This window comes from Pelophylax lessonae, assembly GCF_965119305.1.
Source record: "Pelophylax lessonae genome assembly, chromosome: 2".
NCBI lineage: Eukaryota > Metazoa > Chordata > Amphibia > Anura > Ranidae > Pelophylax > Pelophylax lessonae.
In genome coordinates, this window is record NC_138769.1 from 23,885,968 (window position 1) to 23,905,898 (window position 19,931).

General features: G+C 43.4%; 1 protein-coding gene across 1 annotated transcript in view; it reads right to left on the reverse strand.

Moving 5' to 3' along the window:
• Positions 1 to 19,931, reverse strand: part of ZBTB20 (zinc finger and BTB domain containing 20) — a 1,486,592-nt gene that overhangs the window by 1,043,878 nt on the left and 422,783 nt on the right. The window contains exon 3 of the mRNA XM_082245473.1: positions 7,021 to 7,073. The gene's annotated coding sequence lies outside the window, so the exon portion shown is untranslated. The remainder of the gene's footprint in view (positions 1 to 7,020; positions 7,074 to 19,931) is intronic.

The window sequence follows — 19,931 nt, forward strand, 5'->3', positions numbered from 1 at the left end:
AGGAAACTGAGGCTACAATTCTCACAGACTCCCCAAAATTGGACAATAGAAGATTGGAAAAATGTTGTCTCGATTTCAGCTGCGACATTCAGATGGTAGGGTCAGAGTTTGGCGTAAACATCCTGAAAGCATAGAGCTATCCTGCCTTGTTTCAACAGTTCAGGCTGGTGGTGGTGGTGTAATGGTGTGGGGGGGGGTATTTTATTGGCACATTATGGGCCCCTTAGTACCCATTGAGCATCGATTAAACGCCACAGCCTACCTGAGTATTGTTGCTGACCATGTCCATCCCTTTATGAATACAGTGTCCCCATCTTCTGGTGGCTCCTTCCAGCAGGATAATGCACCATGTCACAAAGCTCCAATCATCTCACCACTGGTTTCTTCACCATGACAATGAGCTCACTGTCCTCCAATGGCCTCCACACTCACCACATCTCATCCACCTTTGGGATGTGTGGAATGGGAGAGTTGCATCATGGATGTGCAGCCAACAAATCTGCAGCAACTACGTGATGCTATTATGTCACTATGGACCAAAATCTCTAAGGAACGTTTCCAACACCTTTTTAAATCTAAACCACAAAGACTAAAGGCAGTTCTGAAGGCAAAAGGGGGTCCAACTCGGTACTAGCAAGGTGTACCTAAAAAAGTGGCCGGTGAATGTTTATCAATGAGCAACTTTCTACCTGAGCTGCAGATGAAAAAGCAGCAAACATATCAAAAAGAAAAATACATGGAACCCACACTGATAAATAGATGGACGGGAGCAGAACTTGTATTGGGGGTAGCTGCTGGTAGAAGCAGGAAAATAGAAGGGAAAATGGCTATTGTTAAATAAAAGCAATGAAGCAACTCAGGTCTATTTTTCACCATGCCTGAACAAAATCATCTTCGCTAATTAGAGCCATTATTTACCTTTAAAGTTGGAACTCCAGGGAAATTTTGAAACTATGCTTTTGCGGTGGGGCTCCCCCACACTGTGAGGGTTAAATGCTGGTTTTTGCCTAAGGTACCATTAAAAACCAGCTATACCTACCCTATCCCAAGCACTTGCAAGATTCTTCCTTGCCATCTAACCATTCCCAAATTCAACTCCTTTTGGTGCTCCGTTCATTGTTAGCACTCCAATGTCTTTACATACAGTACAATGCAGGACTGCTGGTCCCGCAAAGTGTTCCAAATGAGTGACAGCAGCAGGAGCCTAGGACTCCAATGCCCTCAGCTTCACCTGTGAAGGCAGGAAGTGAAGGGGGGCGGTGCTAGAACCGAGACGAGGTGCAAAGACAGGAGCCAGGTAAGTGTGTAAGGATGGGGGGTCAAGGACAGACAGTGGAGTGTTTTTTTTTTTTTACCTTAATGCACAAAATGTATTTGGGTAAAAAAATTTTAGGCTTTGTAACCCTTTTCATTTTAGGAAGCTACGATTGGGTTTTAACCACTTTACAACCACACATATACTGCGGCCGGGGCAGCCGCTCTGCATATGATTTTGTACCTAGTACCTGATTAGACACTTCTGGGTCTGGGGTGTGCATGTGCGCCGCTGGCGACCCAGTCCCACTGTGATTAGACACAGCGGGAGCGCAGACTTAATGTCCGCTGGCAGGGGGGTAGATAAGGGGGGGTCAGGGGGGTCGAAACCCCCCCAGAGCATCGGTCAATTTCACAGCCTATCAGCTGCGAGAGCTGCACTGCCACTGGGAAGACCACCTGTCTCTCATCCACGAGGCTCACAATCAGTGCCCGACTGACATTGAAGCCATGTTTACCATTTGCTTCACTAACAGGTGTGCCTGCTGGGGGCGCTGTATATACTGTATATATACACACACCACAATTTGTCACAGCATGGCAGGCGTGATAATTATTGTTCTCTGGGTACTCAAGGCTGAACCCCCCCCAGGAAAAAAAATTATCTATGGCCCTGTCCGCTGGCACCCCCTGATCATTGGGCAGAGACCCAGAACAGCAGTCTATATTCTATCTGATGTTACTCACACAAGTGTTTTTCCTTTAGAGAAATCCAGTTTAAAGTGCAAAGCAAGTCAAAACCTCCAAGCTTAAAGTGTAACTACACTTTCGTGGGGGAAAAAAATCAGCAAATAAAGAAAAAACAATATAGCGTATACAACTGCGACACAAATCATATTGTAATTGAATGTTATTAAAAATGACCTTTCCTTTTCAATCTGCAGCTGTTGTAATTGTATGAAAATGCAATGCAATATGGCTGCCTGGAGCTGTTCTGTACACAGAACGTATACTGACCACACCCCCAGAAACATAATTTCCTGCTTGTGTGATTGGCTCACTAATTTTCCCAGAAGTCTGCACTAAGATACAAGTCAGATTTCTGGCATCCCCTGCAACAAAAATGTTCCCAATAGGAACACGTCTAAAGGGATGCAGACCCAGCAGCTTTCCTCAGAGCCCTGCAGCCGCCACAGCTGACAGATAATTATGAAACCACTCCCATTTGACCCACTCAGCACAGAGGAACAAACAATGATTTCTTCAGAATAACAGAAGGTAGGAATCTGCAACAAAGTCTGTTAAAATATCTGCATGGGAATGTTTTTTTCTCAACAAAAGTGGAGTCACGCTTTAAATCTACTCCCAATCCCATTCTAAGTCTATTCTATCTACCATGAAAAGGAAAATTGATCTCTCACATGATATCTCCAGCACAGGCTTCAGTGAAGAGAAGAGATCTCCAACAACGGCTGCAGATGTGACAGTGCGATGAGGTCACCCATAGGCTTACTATGAAGCCTTCGATGGCGGCAGTCCCTCCTCTACACTGAAGCTAGTCCTGTGACCGGAGACTCTAGATGCTGCAGAATGGGTACGTTTAGGCATCCTTCCCTTTACAGTGTAGATAGAAAAGGCTTGGAATAGGGGTGGGAGTAGATTTAGGCTTAGTTAGGTTTTGACTTGACTTGCCTTCCACTTTAAGACAGTATGAAAGATGAGGTTCTAGTTTTAAAGTAAATCTGGATATAGACTGGCAGACGTTACATGGAGAATGACAGGTGATGAGACATCTGGGCGTCCATGGTCTTGATAGAAGTATGTGCCAGGTGATGTTTTTTGGCCGAGTGAATGCAGCATCTGCACAGTAACACATTCTTTTCCCCCCTTTCTCTACAGAAGAAAGGAATGATCAGAGCCCACATGCAGAGAGACTTTCCAACAAATTGATAAATCTCTGTGTGAGATAACAAGAACTTCCGATGGTCGAAAATGCTCATTATTGCCCCCAAGGGGAGCCGTACATAGGCTGAGCACTGCCTCATCATACCGAATTGTTTCAAATCTGGCTTCGTACAGCCATCCTAAGGGTTTGGTCACATCAGCAGGGCTTGTCAACGCCTGCTGTTAATACATGAGCATTAATAAAGTTTGAGAAACATTTTTTACAATTTTGCGTTTTGGAAGCATTGTCAGGTAGGCTGTATTTATATTTAGATATGCTGACCATTTTTTCAAACTCTTATGTAAGTGTCCTCCATGTCAATCTTTTTTTCTGCTACTGAAAGAGTGCTTTGGTTCAACCATTACAGTGAGCCGTGGTAGCATGCAGTAAATTCATGGCATTGTGAACATGTGAAGGGGCCTCTTAAGAAGATTTCCCTTCACTCCCTGTCTTGAGGCACAATAGGAAGTGGGAGAAGATCTCCCCAAAGTAAGAAATATCTTCTCTTCGAAAGTTATCACCAGTACATGTGTCCTCACTGTCCTCGATTCCTGTTTCAGTGACAATACAATGTGATTCATAAAGGATGGTGCAAAAGTAAAGCTGATTTATTCATAACGGAACGAACCTAACACAACTTGATTAACATGAAAAGACACATTAACTGTTTTAAAAAGTTTTACCTCTGCACTACAAATTTTCGATGTTAGCTCCGATGGTGACACGATAGATGACTGCTGTTTACCATTGCCAAAGATATTGTCACTGGCCGCTCCTACCTGGACATGATTACAGAATGGCCTATGCAACAGATGGAGAAAGATCTGCCCCACCTTGTCTTTAAGCAGGACGGCGCTCTTCCTCATTTCCACTTGGATGTTTGCCGATACCTGAAAGATATCCTAACAGTTTGATTGTCCATGCAGGAAGGATCGATTTACCAATGTTCCCCTGGCCTCCGCGATCGCCAGACCTAACACCCTGTGACTTCTTTTTGTAGGGGTACACCAAGGACTTGGTGTATATTCCCCCCAAGACCTGAAAGACCTGAGATGATGCATCACAGAAGCAGTGGAGTCCGAGGACAAGCAGAGTCTGGACAGAACTGGAGTACCGTCTAGACATCTGTCGTGTCATCAACGGGGCTCACATTGAACATTTATAGGGCATTGGTAAAACTAGGACAGTTTATGTGTTTTGTCATGTTAATACAGTTAGGTTCATTCTGTTTTGAATAAATCAGCTTTACTTTTGCACCATCCTTTTTTGAATCACACTGTATTTTTGATGTTCCATCACTTTCAGTCCCAGTGAGAGTGCTCACCTGGACAAACAGAAAAGTTATATCTTCCCAGTGGGAACACTAGAGGTTCTTTGCCTGTCGTAATTCATCCAAAGCAGGAAAAAAAATTTGGCTTTAGATACACTTTTACATTTTGTAGTGTCCAAGCATTTTCAGTCTAAACAGTCCCTCAGGAGTTACATGGTTTTCTAGATCAGCAGGAAGTTGACATAAGACAGCATCCTCACAAATACAGGTTTGACATTACCTAGTCTACCAGACCGGCCGACAAATGCTTTTACAGATCACTTATTACAATAGTACTGTATGATCGTATATAAAAGATTCACTGTAATTTAGACTATATATTCCACCACCTGCATTGAACCTTTTGAGTTCCTCAGGGAAAGACAATCTCTTAACCTTTACCTTACTTATCTCTACCATTTCCCCCTTCTTAACACCCAACTTTCCCCCCTCCCTGTCCACAAATCCATAGATAGGATAGAATTCCCAACATCCCTCAAAGGGTAACCTCTTATCCTTTAATCTACCTGCCCCTATCCTTTCTTCCCTCTACTCTGTCACCCTTCTTAACACCAAACCACCCCCCCCCTCCCTGTCCATAAATTATATATAAAAGACTCACAACAATTTGGAGACTTTATGTCCCACCTCCTGCATTGAACCTTTTGAGGCCTCTGGCTTTTTAATTCTATTTCAACATTCCCGAAGGCTATGGAACTCTTCACTCTACAAAATCTAGTAATCACCACCGGCATTAAACCTTTTGAGTTCCTCAAGGAAAGACAACCTCTTAACTTTTAACCTACTTGCCCCTACCATTTCACCCATCTTAACACCCAACTTTCCCCCTCCCTGTCCACAAATCCATTAGGTTGAGTTCCCAACATCCCTCAAAGGGTAACCTCTTAACCTTAAGCCTACCTGCCCCTATCTTTTCTTTCCTCTACTTTTTCACCCTTCTTAACACCCAACCATCCTCCCTCCCTGTCAAAAATCTAATATAAAAGACTCAATGATTTGGCTATGGACTTTCACACTACAAAATCGAGTTCCTCAAAGAAAGACAATCTCTTAACCTTTACCCTACTTGCCCCTACCCTTTTGCCCTCCTTAACATCCAATCACCCCCCCCCCCTCCCTGTTCACAAATCATATATATATAAAAGACTTAACGATTTGAACACTTTGTATCCCACCCCCTACTATGAACCTTTTGAGGCTCTGGCTTTCCCACCTTATTTTAACCTTTCCAAAATTATGGACCTTCACACTACAAAATTTCTTCTCAGGGAAAGAATCTCTTAACCTTTCCCCTACTTGCTTGCCATTACCCTTTTGCCCTTCTTAACACCCAATTATCCCCGCCTCCTCCCTGTTCCTAAATCATATATATATATATATATATAAAAGACTCACAACGATTTAAATACTTTGTATCCAACCCCCTTCCACTCCCTACTTCGAACCTTTTGAGGCCTCTTGCTTTCCCACCTTATTTTAACCTTTCCAAAGTTATGGACCTTCACACTACAAAATCTTTCCTCAGGAAAAGACAATCTCTTAACCTTTACCCTACTTGCCCCTACCCTTTTGCCCTTCTTAACATCCAATCATCCCCCCTTGACTGTTCACAAATTGTATATATATATATATATATATATATATATATAAAAGACTTAACGATTTGAACACTTTTTATCCCACCCCCTACTTTGAACCTTTTGAGGCCTCTGGCTTTCCCACCTTATTTTAACCTTTCCAAAGTTATGGACCTTCACACTACAAAATCTTTCCTCAGGGAAAGACAATCGCTTAACCTTTACCCTACTTGCCCCTACCCTTTTGCCCTTCTTAACACCCAATTATCCCCCCCCCCTCATCCCTGTTCCTAAATCATATATATATAAAGACTCAATAGATATATATATATATAGATATATATATATATATATATATATCTATATATATATATATATAAAAGACTCACAACGATTTAAATACTTTGTATCCAACCCCCTCCTACTCCCTACTTCGAACCTTTTGAGGCCTCTTGCTTTCCCACCTTATTTTAACCTTTCCAAAGTTATGGACCTTCACCCTACAAAATCTTTCCTAAGGGAAAGACAACCCCTTAACCTTTACCCTTCTTGTCCCTACTCTTTCACCCTTCTTAACATTCAACCTTCTCCCCTACCTTTTCACAAATCCATAGATAGGAACCCCTCACCCCCATTCCTCATAAAAAGGGAAAGTGCCCCCTTTCTGCAACTGAGCATCTCACAACTTTTTCAACCCTACAAGTTCACCAAAGAATATCTTATCTTATAAAACATTAAGTCTTGTGTAGTGGTCATTATTTGTGTCAACTGTATACTAAAATTTTCTTATGAGGCTTGCAGACTGTTCATAAATAATGTACAGTTATTTTAGTTTTACCGACACAAAGAAACTCAATTTGCCTTGCATGAAATAACATCCAGAAAAAGTGAACAAAAAAAGAGGATGAACTTACCAATTTGTGGAGTCTAGAGCAGCAGCAGCAGATTCTAAGACTACTTTCTCATTCTGCAGAGAAAATAAAGAGGATATGTACATTTAGACAGTGTGAATGGGACATCTCATGTCTTCAAAACATCTGAATGACGGTATATGAATTTGGGTGTGGGAATATTTATCTTATGTATACATATCAACATATATTCTACCTTGGCAGCCACAGGCCAAACAAAACACTCATCAGACAGCCATTCAGGTGGTGTAAACACAAAATGCAGCTTTGCCATCGGGTATTGTTGGTGGTAGAGGGGGATTTTACATGTGCAGACTGGAAGGGAAGGATCTGGGAGGCAAATCATTAATTATGTGCCGTTATTAAAGCAGAACTCAGGGCTAATGATAAAAAGTCAAAGCATATAGAAAAGAGAACACACACAAACAGGTTGAACTGGATAGACTAAGGTCTTTATTTAACCTTACCAACTATGAAACTATGAGAAAAGTCCAACCACAGTGCTGGACTCAAGGCACAATATAAAATGAAGGCAGCTCTGTATTCAATAATACATCATTACATGTATTGAAAGTGTAAGTATCTGAATTAGACTTGATGTCAGCATCATTCAGTGCCTGTACAGCAGACTAAGGAAGGGAGAAGAAGCACAAGAAGCTAATCAGTTGTGCAGAGTAACAGAGAGATGAGCTCATCAGTCTTCTGCTTCTCCTTTTTAAATTCTTTAACGTGCTTCTAAAGCTTTAAAGTGATTGTAAAGGTTATTTTTTATCATCTTTATAAATAACAAACGTTATACTTATACTTTTGCACAGAGCAGCCCCAATCCTCCTTTTCTGCGGTGCCCCGTTGGTGCTCCTGGTTCCTCCTCTTTATTGGGTGCTCCCACGGAGAGCCGCTTTCCATGGGGGCACCCGTGTGGGTGCGCTCACGAGTCCCGCTGCTGTGTCTATTGACAGACAGCAGGACTTGGCTCGGCCCATGGCTCCCGTGTCACTGGATTTGATTGACAGCAGCGGGAGCAAATGGCTCCCGCTGTTATCAACCTATCCAATGAAGACCCTAAGCAGCGGCTGGAGCTGCTGGGCTCATGCTCGTCGCTGGAACATTCAGGTTCAGGTAAGAAAAGGGGGGTCTGGGGGCAGCTGAAGCACAGAATGTTTTTGATCTTAATGCATAGAATGCATTAGGGGGAAAACCAAGAGAGTTTACAACCCCTTTAAGTTTTTGCTCGCTAATGAATTCTATGCATTAGGGTGAAAAACTTTCTGTGCTGCAGCATCCCTTCCAGGACCCCCCCCCCTTAAAACGGTACCTGAGCCCGATCTGATCCAGCGACGTGAACAAGAGCAGCGGCTCTCGCCACTGTGTCACCTCCCTGGGCATTGGCTTCCCCTACTCTCAATTAAATGCTGTGATGAGGAAGCAAAGGGCAGGGTCAAGCCGTCTACTCAGTGTCAATAGATGCACACAGTGTGGCTGGGGAGTGAGCACTCACGGGTGCCCCCATGGAAAGCCGCTTACTGAAGAGGAAGGGCGTAGAGCGCCAGTGGGGGACCCCAAAAGAAGAGGATTGGGGCTGCTCTCTGCAAAACCATTGTACAGAGCAGATAAGTGCAGATAAGTAGAATCGAAATGCAGGGAATCGGAGGCAGCCATTCTGATCACGTGACTGCTGTGATTGGCTGTCACAGCGGTCACAAAACCAAAAGCTCCCGATGTTTACTTGCGATTCTTGCGACTTTCGTTACTGTGCTGGGAGAACACAGTGAGCACGCTCTGTTTAACGTTAGATGCATGTATGCGGCCGCTCGGGGTTAAAGCCTAACCCCCGAGAGGATGCATACATGCATATGGCTGGTGGAAAGTGGTTAATATATGAAGCAGCACAATGAGCAAGTTGGTTGTGCTGCAGTGCTCATGCGCTAAAAAGGGACAGGCTGATAGCAGGAGAGGGCAGAGTGATGGAGAGATGCTGCTTCTCATTTCTCTATCCAATCACTGGCTTGTGGAGGGACAAGACCTGTAAGTGTTACTTTACTGCAGCAAAGAAAAAGCAGGTCTCCTGCCCTGCCAGACAGGGCTGCGATATGTGGCAGAGCTGTGTAAATCTCAGAACTGGGTGAACAAAATTATAATCTTTTATCTGGTAAGAACAGCACCCTTATATGTATTCTATCTGTGTATTTAGCCGTCTGCCTGGAGTACGGCTTTAAAACAACCCTTAGTGAGTAACAAACTATTAAGCCAAGTGCTCTGTAGCGGTCACCATATGGTGATAGAGACTACCATTGTTAGAATAATCCTCTTGACAGCGCTAAGGAAGCCTGCAGAAGTTTCTATGCAAACCATAGTTGGCATGCTCCTAAAGTTGGGGTATTTCAGGAAGCCGCAATGGTGCTCTTAAGAAGATTATACTAACAACAAAGGTACGCACATTATGGGGCCTACTAGCCACGATTTAGCTTCGCTTTATAGTTTTGTTTTGTTTTTTTTTCTTTGCTCAGTACAGGTTCACTTTAAGCAACAATTATCTTTAAATTTGTTTTGTAGACTTCTCTAATAATCTGCAGCAACTCACAACTGGTAGGAGTGACTAGGGCCATTCCAGTGTCTTCTCTCCTACTTGAGCTGGTGAAAATTACATGACTGAGGGACCTGCAGAATGCCGAGGTTTGGGTTATCTGTAAAACATTAAACACTTGACCCATTCCCCCTTCCAAAATGACTAGACGAAACATTTTATTTGGAGTCGAATGGCCATAGAAGCCTTTTGATTACAAACCATTAAATACATCATTCACAAGAAAACAAGTTTAATGCATATAATACAAACAATACATACCAAACAAACCAACCTCAGTTTATGCCCGGTCTAAGGTCTTTAACCGGTTGCCGACCGCCGCAAGTACATATACCGAGGCGGTCAGCCCCGGCCAGGCAAAGTGACGTACCGGTACGTCACTAGCCTGGGAGCCAATAACGGGCGGGCGCGCGCCGCCGGAGGCACACTCCTGCCTCAGCTAGTTCACGGACACCTCCGTGCGTGTGACCGGCAGACCCGATGTCCGCCGGTCACTCGCGATCATCCGCTGTGAAGGGAGAAAGGCAGGCGGCTAGTGTAAACAAAGCCGCCTGTCATTCTTCCCTGTGTAAAAGCACTGATCTAACGGTCCTGCTATGTAGGACCGTTGATCTGTGCTGTTACACACACAGCCACATCCCTGCACAGTAAGAAGCACGCCCCTAGGGACACACACAGTCACTGCATCTCTAATAAAGTTAACCCCTTCCCTGCCAGTGTCATTTTTACAGTAACAGTGCATATGTATAGCCCTGATTACTGCAGTAATGTCACTGGTAACCCCAAAAGTGTCAAAAATGTCAGTCAAGAGTCCGATCTGTCCGCCGCAATGTCGCAGTCCCGCAAAAAAAATCACAGATCGCCGCCATTACTCGTTAAACAAAAAAAAACAACAAAAATGACGAAAATCTTTCCCTTAGTTAGTAAACGCAATAACTTTTGCGCAAACCAATCAAAATACGCTTATTGTGATTTTTTTACCAAACATAGGTAGCAGAAAACAAATTGGCCAAAAATGTAAAAAAATTTTGATTTTTACTTTTTTTTTTTTGGGAATTTTATATAACAAAAAGTGAAAAATATTATTATTTTTGCAAAATTGTCGCTCTTTTTTTGATTATAGCGCATGATCAAAAAATCACACAGGTAATCAAATACCACCAAAAGAAAGCTCTGTTTTCGGGAAAAAAAGGACGTCAAATTCGTTTTGGTACTGCGTTGCACGACCGCGCAATTGTCTGTTAAAATCATGCAGTGCCGAATCGCAAAATACCCCCTGGTCAGAAAGGGGGTAAAATCTTCCGGGGCTTAAGTGGTTAAAGGCCTATATCAGGGACCTTCAAACTACAGCCTTCCAGCTGTTGCAGAATTACACATCTCATGAGGCATTGTAAAACTCTGACATTCACAGACATGACTAGGCATGATGTAGCTCCTGAACAACTGGAGGGCCATAGTTTGAAGACCCTTGGCCTATCTACTCACGAATAACCGGTTGTATCTGCCACCCAATCAAAGGCCCCCAGCCGCAACTACAATGTCTCAGGGACAATTACCTACTGATGTACTACCATATACAACCCTTTTAACCACTTCCGGACCACCCGTCACAGATATACTGCGGCAGGCAGCCCCTCCTGCGCGAACCGACGTAGGGCTACTACGTCCCACTAGTGAAGGCTAAATGGATGGGCGGTGACTGTCAGAGGACGTAAGAGAAATCACTTTTTTAATCCCCTGCTAAAACATTGATCCTCAGCTCATTTATTAAATTTAGACCCCCTTCTGTCACACTGCAGGCGACAGTATAGGCATGAAGGGGTTTTCATTCAGTAAGTACAAGTTGTGTTCCTTCATTTATAGCCCCCAAGTTTTTAAAATAGTAAAAAGCAAAAGTATGCAGGCATAGGACACACCCCCTGCCACTCCCCCTTTAAGGAGAATTAAACAAAAATAAAAAAAATGGTTAAACCCACAAGTGTTTTTTTTACCATTACTCTTTCTTTATATCGGCTTTTGAAATTTACAAATGCAGCAATTTAGAAATTGGATGAAAGGTTTAGCACTGGGAAACACTTTTTGATAGATAAATAGTGCATTTTATATAAAACTATATAGATTAGACCAAAATGAGGGACAAATGAGGAGGAAAGATGGACAGAGGAACTTTGTTCCAAATCAGGGACAGTTCCTCAAAATCAGGGACAGTTGGAAGCTATGCTTATAATCTTCTAATAATGCATATATTTTTTAGCTATTGTGACAAACTCACCCAGGACAGAGGCTTTTGGGGGGGACTGCAGGCTAGCCTCTTGCCTACGGGCCCTGGCTTGTGAACGAACACTGCTCTTTGTGGGGTGAATGCTGGGGGGACCCTTGGAGTAATGTTACTTTGGATTCAAGTCCACATCTCCCCAAGACACACAGACTCTGGAACTCTAGGCCTAGGATCCATGTTAAAGGCCTAGCTGCCTATTGCCAATAGGGTCTGCTCCGCACAGTCAGACCCATGGCAGATGCTAATATCATCAGCTCAACCACCTGTAATCCACACATTTTTGATTGTGCTGATTAACTCACCTATTGTCTATTGTGGGGATGTGTTTACACTTATAATAATGTGTACTGTACTTCATGAGCTTGATGACGGCAAGCCTGCTAGTTAACTAGCTCAAGTTAAATAAATCACTGTCATCTATTAGTTGCTAGTGGGAAAGAAGAATACCGTTTGTGTTGGTTGTTCCTTAGATATGTTAATTATATTTCTGTACACAATTTCATCTGCATATGATAATGTAATCAGGCACCTGACCTGGTGGGGTATATATATATTCGTTTGTTTGTTCAATAAATGTTCCAGATCTTATACAAGGTATTCTCGGCTAGTTTTTGTATGGGGGGCAGCTAGAATATTTGATATCTATGTTCAAGACTGAAGGAAGCGGTATTCTGACGGAAGCCCACAAACATTGTGGTGTCGCGGTTCCGTTACAGCTATTCTCAGTCACATTAGCGGTTGCATAATCTAAATATAATATTAATAAAAGGACACAGCCTCCTGACTCAAACTGCAGCATGCAGCAGTTTTAATGAACAAAAACAAAACAGCAATTACATTATACTGTTAATTTCATGTAGAAAGTGAGTTGGTAAAAGAAGATCTATATGTTGCTGTTGATTTTTCTTTCTGTTTTTGAGGGTTTTTGAGCATTTTTGGAAGTGTATTACAAGCGTTTTACAGCTTTAGGCGTTTTTGTTTAGCCAATATAAAGCACTGAGGGGAGGAAATTAAGGGTGGAGATCTGCTGTTTGAGCAGAAAATGAGCGACAAAAGTCTAATAAAACACTCAAGTCAAGCGGTTTCAGACGTTTCTATTGAAGTCTTTAGGGCCAGAAACACCTGTAATCTGCCAAAAACAAGTTTATGTACTTTTTTGAAAGACGGGCATTTTGCTTTAGGAGATAGAACACTCAGATATGAACGGCGACCATTTAAATTAATGGGATTTGACTTGTTAAGAGATTTAGGCTCCTTTCACACAGATGGTGTGCCCGACGGAGTCCGTTTTGCTCAGCGGGGATCGATCCGCCGATCCCCTCTGAGCAGGCGGATGACAGCTCTGTCTCCGCTCTGTGTGCAGAGACGGAGCTGTCAGAGCCCCACTCTCCTCTATGGGAGATCGGATGAGAACGGACTGCCTGTCCATTCTCATCCGATCTGATCTTCCAGATGGATGGAAAATAGGGATTCCATCCGTCAGGATTTCACGGACAGGATCGGATCGGATAGCAGCGGGTGTCAGCGGAGGTGTCTCCGCTGACATCCGCCGCTCCATAGAGCTGCATGGAGCATCCGATCCGGTCCGCCTGAAAAACTGACAGGCGGATCGGAAAGCCCGTGTGAAAGGGACCTTAGAGCTACAAGCAGAGAATTGCTCAGGTGTGAACAGGGCCTAAACCAGCGGGTGAATGTTGCTGTGCCAATTCACTCACTGCTTAAAAATCCCCAATATTGCTTGAGTCCGCATACTTTGTTTCTCTATTTCTTCAAACCCTGATGAAGGTGTGTGTGGGGGGTGTACAGCCTATGAAATGCATTGGGGTTGATTTACTAAAACTGGAGAGTGCAAAATCTGTTAGCCAATCATCTTCTAACATTACCTTGTTCAATAAAGCTTTTACAATAAAACCTGGAAGCTGATTGGTTAATATGCACAGCTAAATCACATTTTGCACTCTCCAGTTTTAGAAAATCCATCCCCATCGGCTTTTATATATACAGTTTATTATTGGATTAAACCCATGTTTAACGAACATTATGCTGCGGGGGATTTTTCCAGATTTACCCATTTTTTATGCACAGATCACCCCCAGTTTATTGCAGTCCCCAGTAAACAAAAGTGAAATCCTGCTGTTGTTTCTATTGCTTGGCAGATTGAAGTATGTCCATTTCAGACACAACAGACAGTCAAGGAGCACCACTGGAGTTGTATAGATTGTACAACCAAAGCAGTTTTCCCCAGTAAGTGGCGCTGCAGGCCACACGTGTAGCTATACTACTACCCAAATTCCTCGACTTCTAGCAACGAGTATATGGAATATCCATTTGGGAAACTTGCATTTCCCATTTGTACAAAAGCCTAGCACGAGAAAGGCTAGACATAGTAGAATACAAAGCAATAACGCAATTAATAATTACATGGGTATATATGAGTATAGTTTTGCTTTAAAGTTCCCCACTGTTGCAATTAATTAAAACAGGATAATATTTGCACATTTTTATGTGATCATAACTCAAGATCCCATTTAAGACCTGTACTGCTTATTGGGCATGAGATTCACACAAAAGGGAACACATTTTAAAATAAAAAAAATGAATAACCAATAAATGTTATCACTTTAATCACGTTCACTCCAGGCCTAACTGATCAGACAAATTAATGCCTGAAAAATTGCATATTTTATCGCTTTACATAAACGTTTTAGGGGCTTGTTAGTTCAATAATTAAGCAAAAATCTAAATGAAAATTGTTGGAAATTTAGTCATAAAGAAAATGTGAGCGTTAGAATAATAATATTTTTTATGCATATCTAAAGCACAAACTTTTTTCTTAAAGTTTTGGAAGTTAAAGTTGGAAATAGAACCTTTAATAGACTTTTATAAGCTATCTGTGTCCCTACTGGGGAGATTTACTTTTTTCAACTTGACAATGGTCACCAGGACAGAAATCGATAAGAATTACGTAGAAATACACTGTTCAAAATTTGGCCGGTTCAACAGGGACCGGTCGCATTTTGATCAGTGTGTGGGTGTCTCTGATCAACTGAAGTGGATCGTCTGATTGACTTCTGTTGAAGGGACATGCTGGAAAACTTTGGGAAATGGGCAGCTGCAGTCACTATTCACTATATGTGAACCGTTTCGGGTTTCGCTTTCAGAATACAAAGGGCTCCATTCACGAAACGGTATCCACCGCTTTAAGAACGGCTTAAAAATAGTTTATAGCATTTCTCAAAATGTTTGTGCCATTTACTAAAAAATGCTACTAAAATACCACATGCCCTATTTCAGCCCCCCCCCCCCCCTCAATCCTTACCTGAGCCCCATCTTGATCCAGCACCCGAGAACCTCGGCCTTCCGGGGACTGTCCCACATTGGCTGAGGCAGCAGCAAGCGCCATTGGCTCCCGCTGCTGTCAATCAAAGTCACTGAGGAGAGAGAGGGGGTGGGGCTGAATGGACACAGAGAGCAGCCCTCGGCTCCGGTGCCCCCATTGCAAAGTGGTTGCTGTAGGGGCACTCGGCAGGATGGAGAAGCCAGGAGCACCAGGGAGGGACCCAAGAAGAGGAGGGTCTGGGCTTCTCTGTACAAAACCATTACACAGAGCAGGTAAGCATAACATATGCTTACAAATAATGTTTGGTATTTTTAACCAAAAAAAGTGAAACTTTAGTATTACTTTAAGAGCCCATTCACACTAGCACGACTTGTGAGGCGACTTGTGTAGCCCCAGGTCGCTTGACATAACAAAAGCAATGTTAATCAATCAGTGCCGTCTTAACTGGCACTACTGAAGTCGCTCCGACTTCAGAAAAGGGTCCTGTACTACTTTGAGGCAACCTGTGATCCGACTGTCCCATATACTTCAATGGGAGTCGCCTCCTTATCTTAATTGACACGACTTGTTATCAGACTTTCCAGGAAGAAGAAAGAGATTAGCCAGGCATTCCCCACAGACAAAGTCGTCTGTCTCTTCAAAGTCTCTAAACAAGTCTCTTCAAGTCACGGGGCGACTTTCTGGTCGTGGTAGTGTGAACCGGCTCTAAAACTTTCACTTTCGAGGATAAATAATATAGAGAAAGCAGCAATAAGTAAAGTTTTGAACTGCATATGCAAGGCAAGCGATAATGTGTTTCACGCCAGGACCCTGTGTAAGTACACAATTTAATTTCAACATATCAGTCTACAGCAGTGGTCTCCAAACTGCAACCTGGGGGCCATGTGTGGCCCTTTTCTTGCCTTTATCTGGCCCTTGGGGCCCTATTTCTCCCACTGACACCAACATTGGGGCACTATTTCTCCCACTAACACCAACGATGGGGTACTATGCTTCCCAATAACACCACTAATAGGGGCATAATTCATGCCACTGACACCAACAATGGAGCACTATTGTTTCCACTGACAGCAACAATTGAGCACTATTCCTCTCACTGATGCCAATAATGTGACACTATTCCTCCCACTGATGCCAATAATAGGCACTATTCATCCCACTGATACTAATGATGGGGCACTATTCTTCCCACTGATACCAATGATGGGGCACTATTCTTCCCACTGACACCAATGATGGGGCACTATTCCTCCCACTGACACCAATGATGGGGCACTATTCCTCCCACTGGTACCAATGATAGGGCATTATTCCTTCACCTGACACCAACAATGGGACACTATTCCTCCCACTGATATTAATGATGGAGCACTATTCCTCCCACTGTTACCTATGATAGGGCACTATTCCTCCCACTGATACCAATGATAGGGCACTATTCTTCCCACTGATATCAATGATGGGGCACTATTCCACCCACTGATATCAATGATGGGGAACTATTCCTCCCACGGATACCAATGATAGGGCACTATTCTTCCCACTGATACCAATGATGGGGCACTATTCCCTCCACTGATATCAATGATGGGGCACTATTCCTCCCACTGATATCAATGATGGGGAACTATTCCTCCCACGGATACCAATGATAGGGCACTATTCTTCCCACTGATACCAATGATGGGGCACTATTCCCTCCACTGATATCAATGACGGGGCACTATTTCTCCCACTGATACCAATGATGGGGCGCTATTCCTTCCACTGACACCAATGATAGGGCACTATTCCTCCCACTGATACCAATGATGGAGCACTACTCCCCCAACTGACACCAATAATGGAGCTCTATTCCTCCCACTGACAAAAATGATGAGGCACTATTCTTCCCACTTCTTCTACTCACAATGGCCAAAGTCTGGCCCCCGTAAAATCTAAAAGACAGTAAACTGGCCCTTTGTTTAGAAAGTTTGGAGACGCTTGATCTACAGCAACAAATACATGAGATGTGTATAACTGCAAGCATTGGCACATAAACCTCTGGCTGCACAAAATTGGAAGTTCAGTATAATTTACTCAGGGTCCTTTTGAATCCTCTCTAAGAAACTAGGCTCAGTGCATGTTGTCCCCATGTTTGCACGGCCTACCTGCAGGTGCTCTGGTTTCCTCCTACAATTCCAAATGTTCTAAAGAAAATTCCAAGAAACTTCTTCAGACTATATTGCAGATTTCTCTCTCATTCTCCTCAAGATAATAAAAATTGTTATGGCTGCTAAGGGCCCATTCAGCATCCCACTGCAGAGCATTATGCCATGCATTAACGTGTGTTACGTTAAAGTAGCCCATTCTCAACAGATGAAAAAATGATCATGACCCGTTTTTAAAAGAGATATATGTCTTTTTTTTTTTTTTTAAACTATACTTACCTAGTATCGGACCAATGCTGCATCTGTCCCCCGGCGCCTCGAACGCTGAGAACTGAGCGATCGAACACCGCCGATCGCTCCTTTCTCACAGCTCCGTGAGCAGAGCAGAGAGCTACTGACTGTCAGTCACAAACTCTCTGCTCTGCCCCCCACGCTCAATGGAGTGCAGGGGTGTGGAGGGGGCTGGAGGGGCTGAGAGTCCGCGCCGGGTGCCAGTCCAGGCATGTGGGCAGATCCCGAGTCCATTGTCTGAGCCTGTACCAGCTCTGTGACATCAGCCCACAACAGGCTTCAGCTGATGTACATTGCTGTACAATGTGTTGGGGTATAATTAACAATGAATGGCACAGCAAGGCACCTCACATACAGCAGGTGCATTGCCTTGCGGCAACATGTTTTACGCTGCCCATACATGGTTTTATTTTTTCTGTTTAGCCATCTCCCATCCACACAGTTGAGGTGGGTGGAGGAATCCTCCCCGCTGTGTTGTTCTATTCTGACAGTGGAACTCCCCCGCCATCAGAATACACCAATCAGTGCTGCAGCCAATTGGCTGCATGTGCTGATCGAAAGAAAAATGTAAAACGAGCCCATTCATGAAAAGTCGGTCAATATATCGACTTCTCATGAACGGGAACGGCCAGCCTTAACACACATTGCCAAAACCTACAGGCATGAATGGGTCCTATATCTTTTGAAATTAGAGTCAAATGGGAGGTGCTGCAGGAGGGAGGAGATGGTCAGTACATAACTAAAACTACTTATCCCATTCAAACTTAAAGAGAAATTATTATTTTTTTTTTTAATTAAACGTCAGCAGTTACAAATACAGTAGCTGCTGACTTTAAAAATTAGGAACTTATCAGTCCATGGTGTCCAGCACTGTCTTTCTGCAGCAGATTCTTCTCACTGCTATGGGTCCCTGGTGCCGTTATCTAGGCTTTGGGAGCCGGCTGTGACTTCCTGATGAATCAGCACAGTGAGACTGGTCCTGCAGACTCCTGGGATGTGTGACATATCCCAGGAGGCTGCAGTCAGGGAGGGGGAGTAGGACGAGCGTCTAGGCCAAGGCAAGAATTGACTTGGAGCAGGTACCTGGAAAAAAGTTAGGCTTCCATAACAATAAGAATAAATAAAAATAAAATGTATTAGGAGCACTGAGGGCAGACATTACTGGCAAGGTGGATATTGAACCAACAGGGGCAGAGCTTAGATCTAATGGCTAATCCCCAGAAAAATTGTTTGTGGAACTGGTATGAGGTTGCTTTAAGCATACATGCCTTTGGGAGAATGTGGGGTCCTTTTTAATTCACTATTATAATATACACACAATCTAGTATGAAAAATGAAAGGCTCTTTTGTTTAGTGTTAATTATACCTGCATTATAATATATTTGGTCCTATGGAGGTCCCCTGTGTCCCCCCCCCCCTTGTGATTCTTTAGTGTTGGATGCCACCCTCCTCCTTTCTTCCATATGGAACAGTCTGTTTAGGTGGAAATTTGCGACTCTACAGAGTGGAAAAGAATCTGATAATTATCACATCTTAAAGTCCTCCTGAGGAAGCGGGTTGTTTTCCAAACGAAACGCGTAGAGACAACAACAAGATGGACGAGAACCCCCCTTGTAATAATCATGGCCTAGTTTAGCCTTTTGAAGAGCTCTGATATGATTTTAATCTTTATATACCTATGTATTTTAATTTCACTTCACTTCATTTTAACTTCATTTGTCAATAAAATGTGGTAAAGATATTTTTAGTCGGTTGTCCCTATGCACCAGAACAGGTCCACATTGTTCACTATTTTTCTCCACTCTCTTCCTTCTGTCTTAGGGGTAAGGATTTCTCAATTTTGATGAAAAATTGTATGTGGTGCCTAAGCCCGCATTCACACTGCAGCGGCACGACTCTGTACTACTTCGGGGGCGACTTGTGAAGTCCCGTGCACCGCGACTTCGGCGCGACTTGCACGGACTTCATATAATGAATGTCTATGCAAGTCGCTCCGAGGTCGCCCCGAAGTAGTACAGGACCCTTTTTCTAAGTCGGAGTGACTTGTGTCGCTCCTATTAGAACGGGTCCTGTAGCAGTCAATGGACCGTGACGGACCGCGACTTGTCAGGTTGACAAGTCGCGGCAGTGTGAATGGACTCTTAAAGTGATGTTAAAGGTTTATTTTATTTTTAAAATAACAAACATGTTATACTTACCTGCTCTGTGTAATGGTTTTGCACAGAGCAGCCCTGATCCTCCTTTTCTCGGGTCCCCCGCCAGTGCTTCAGG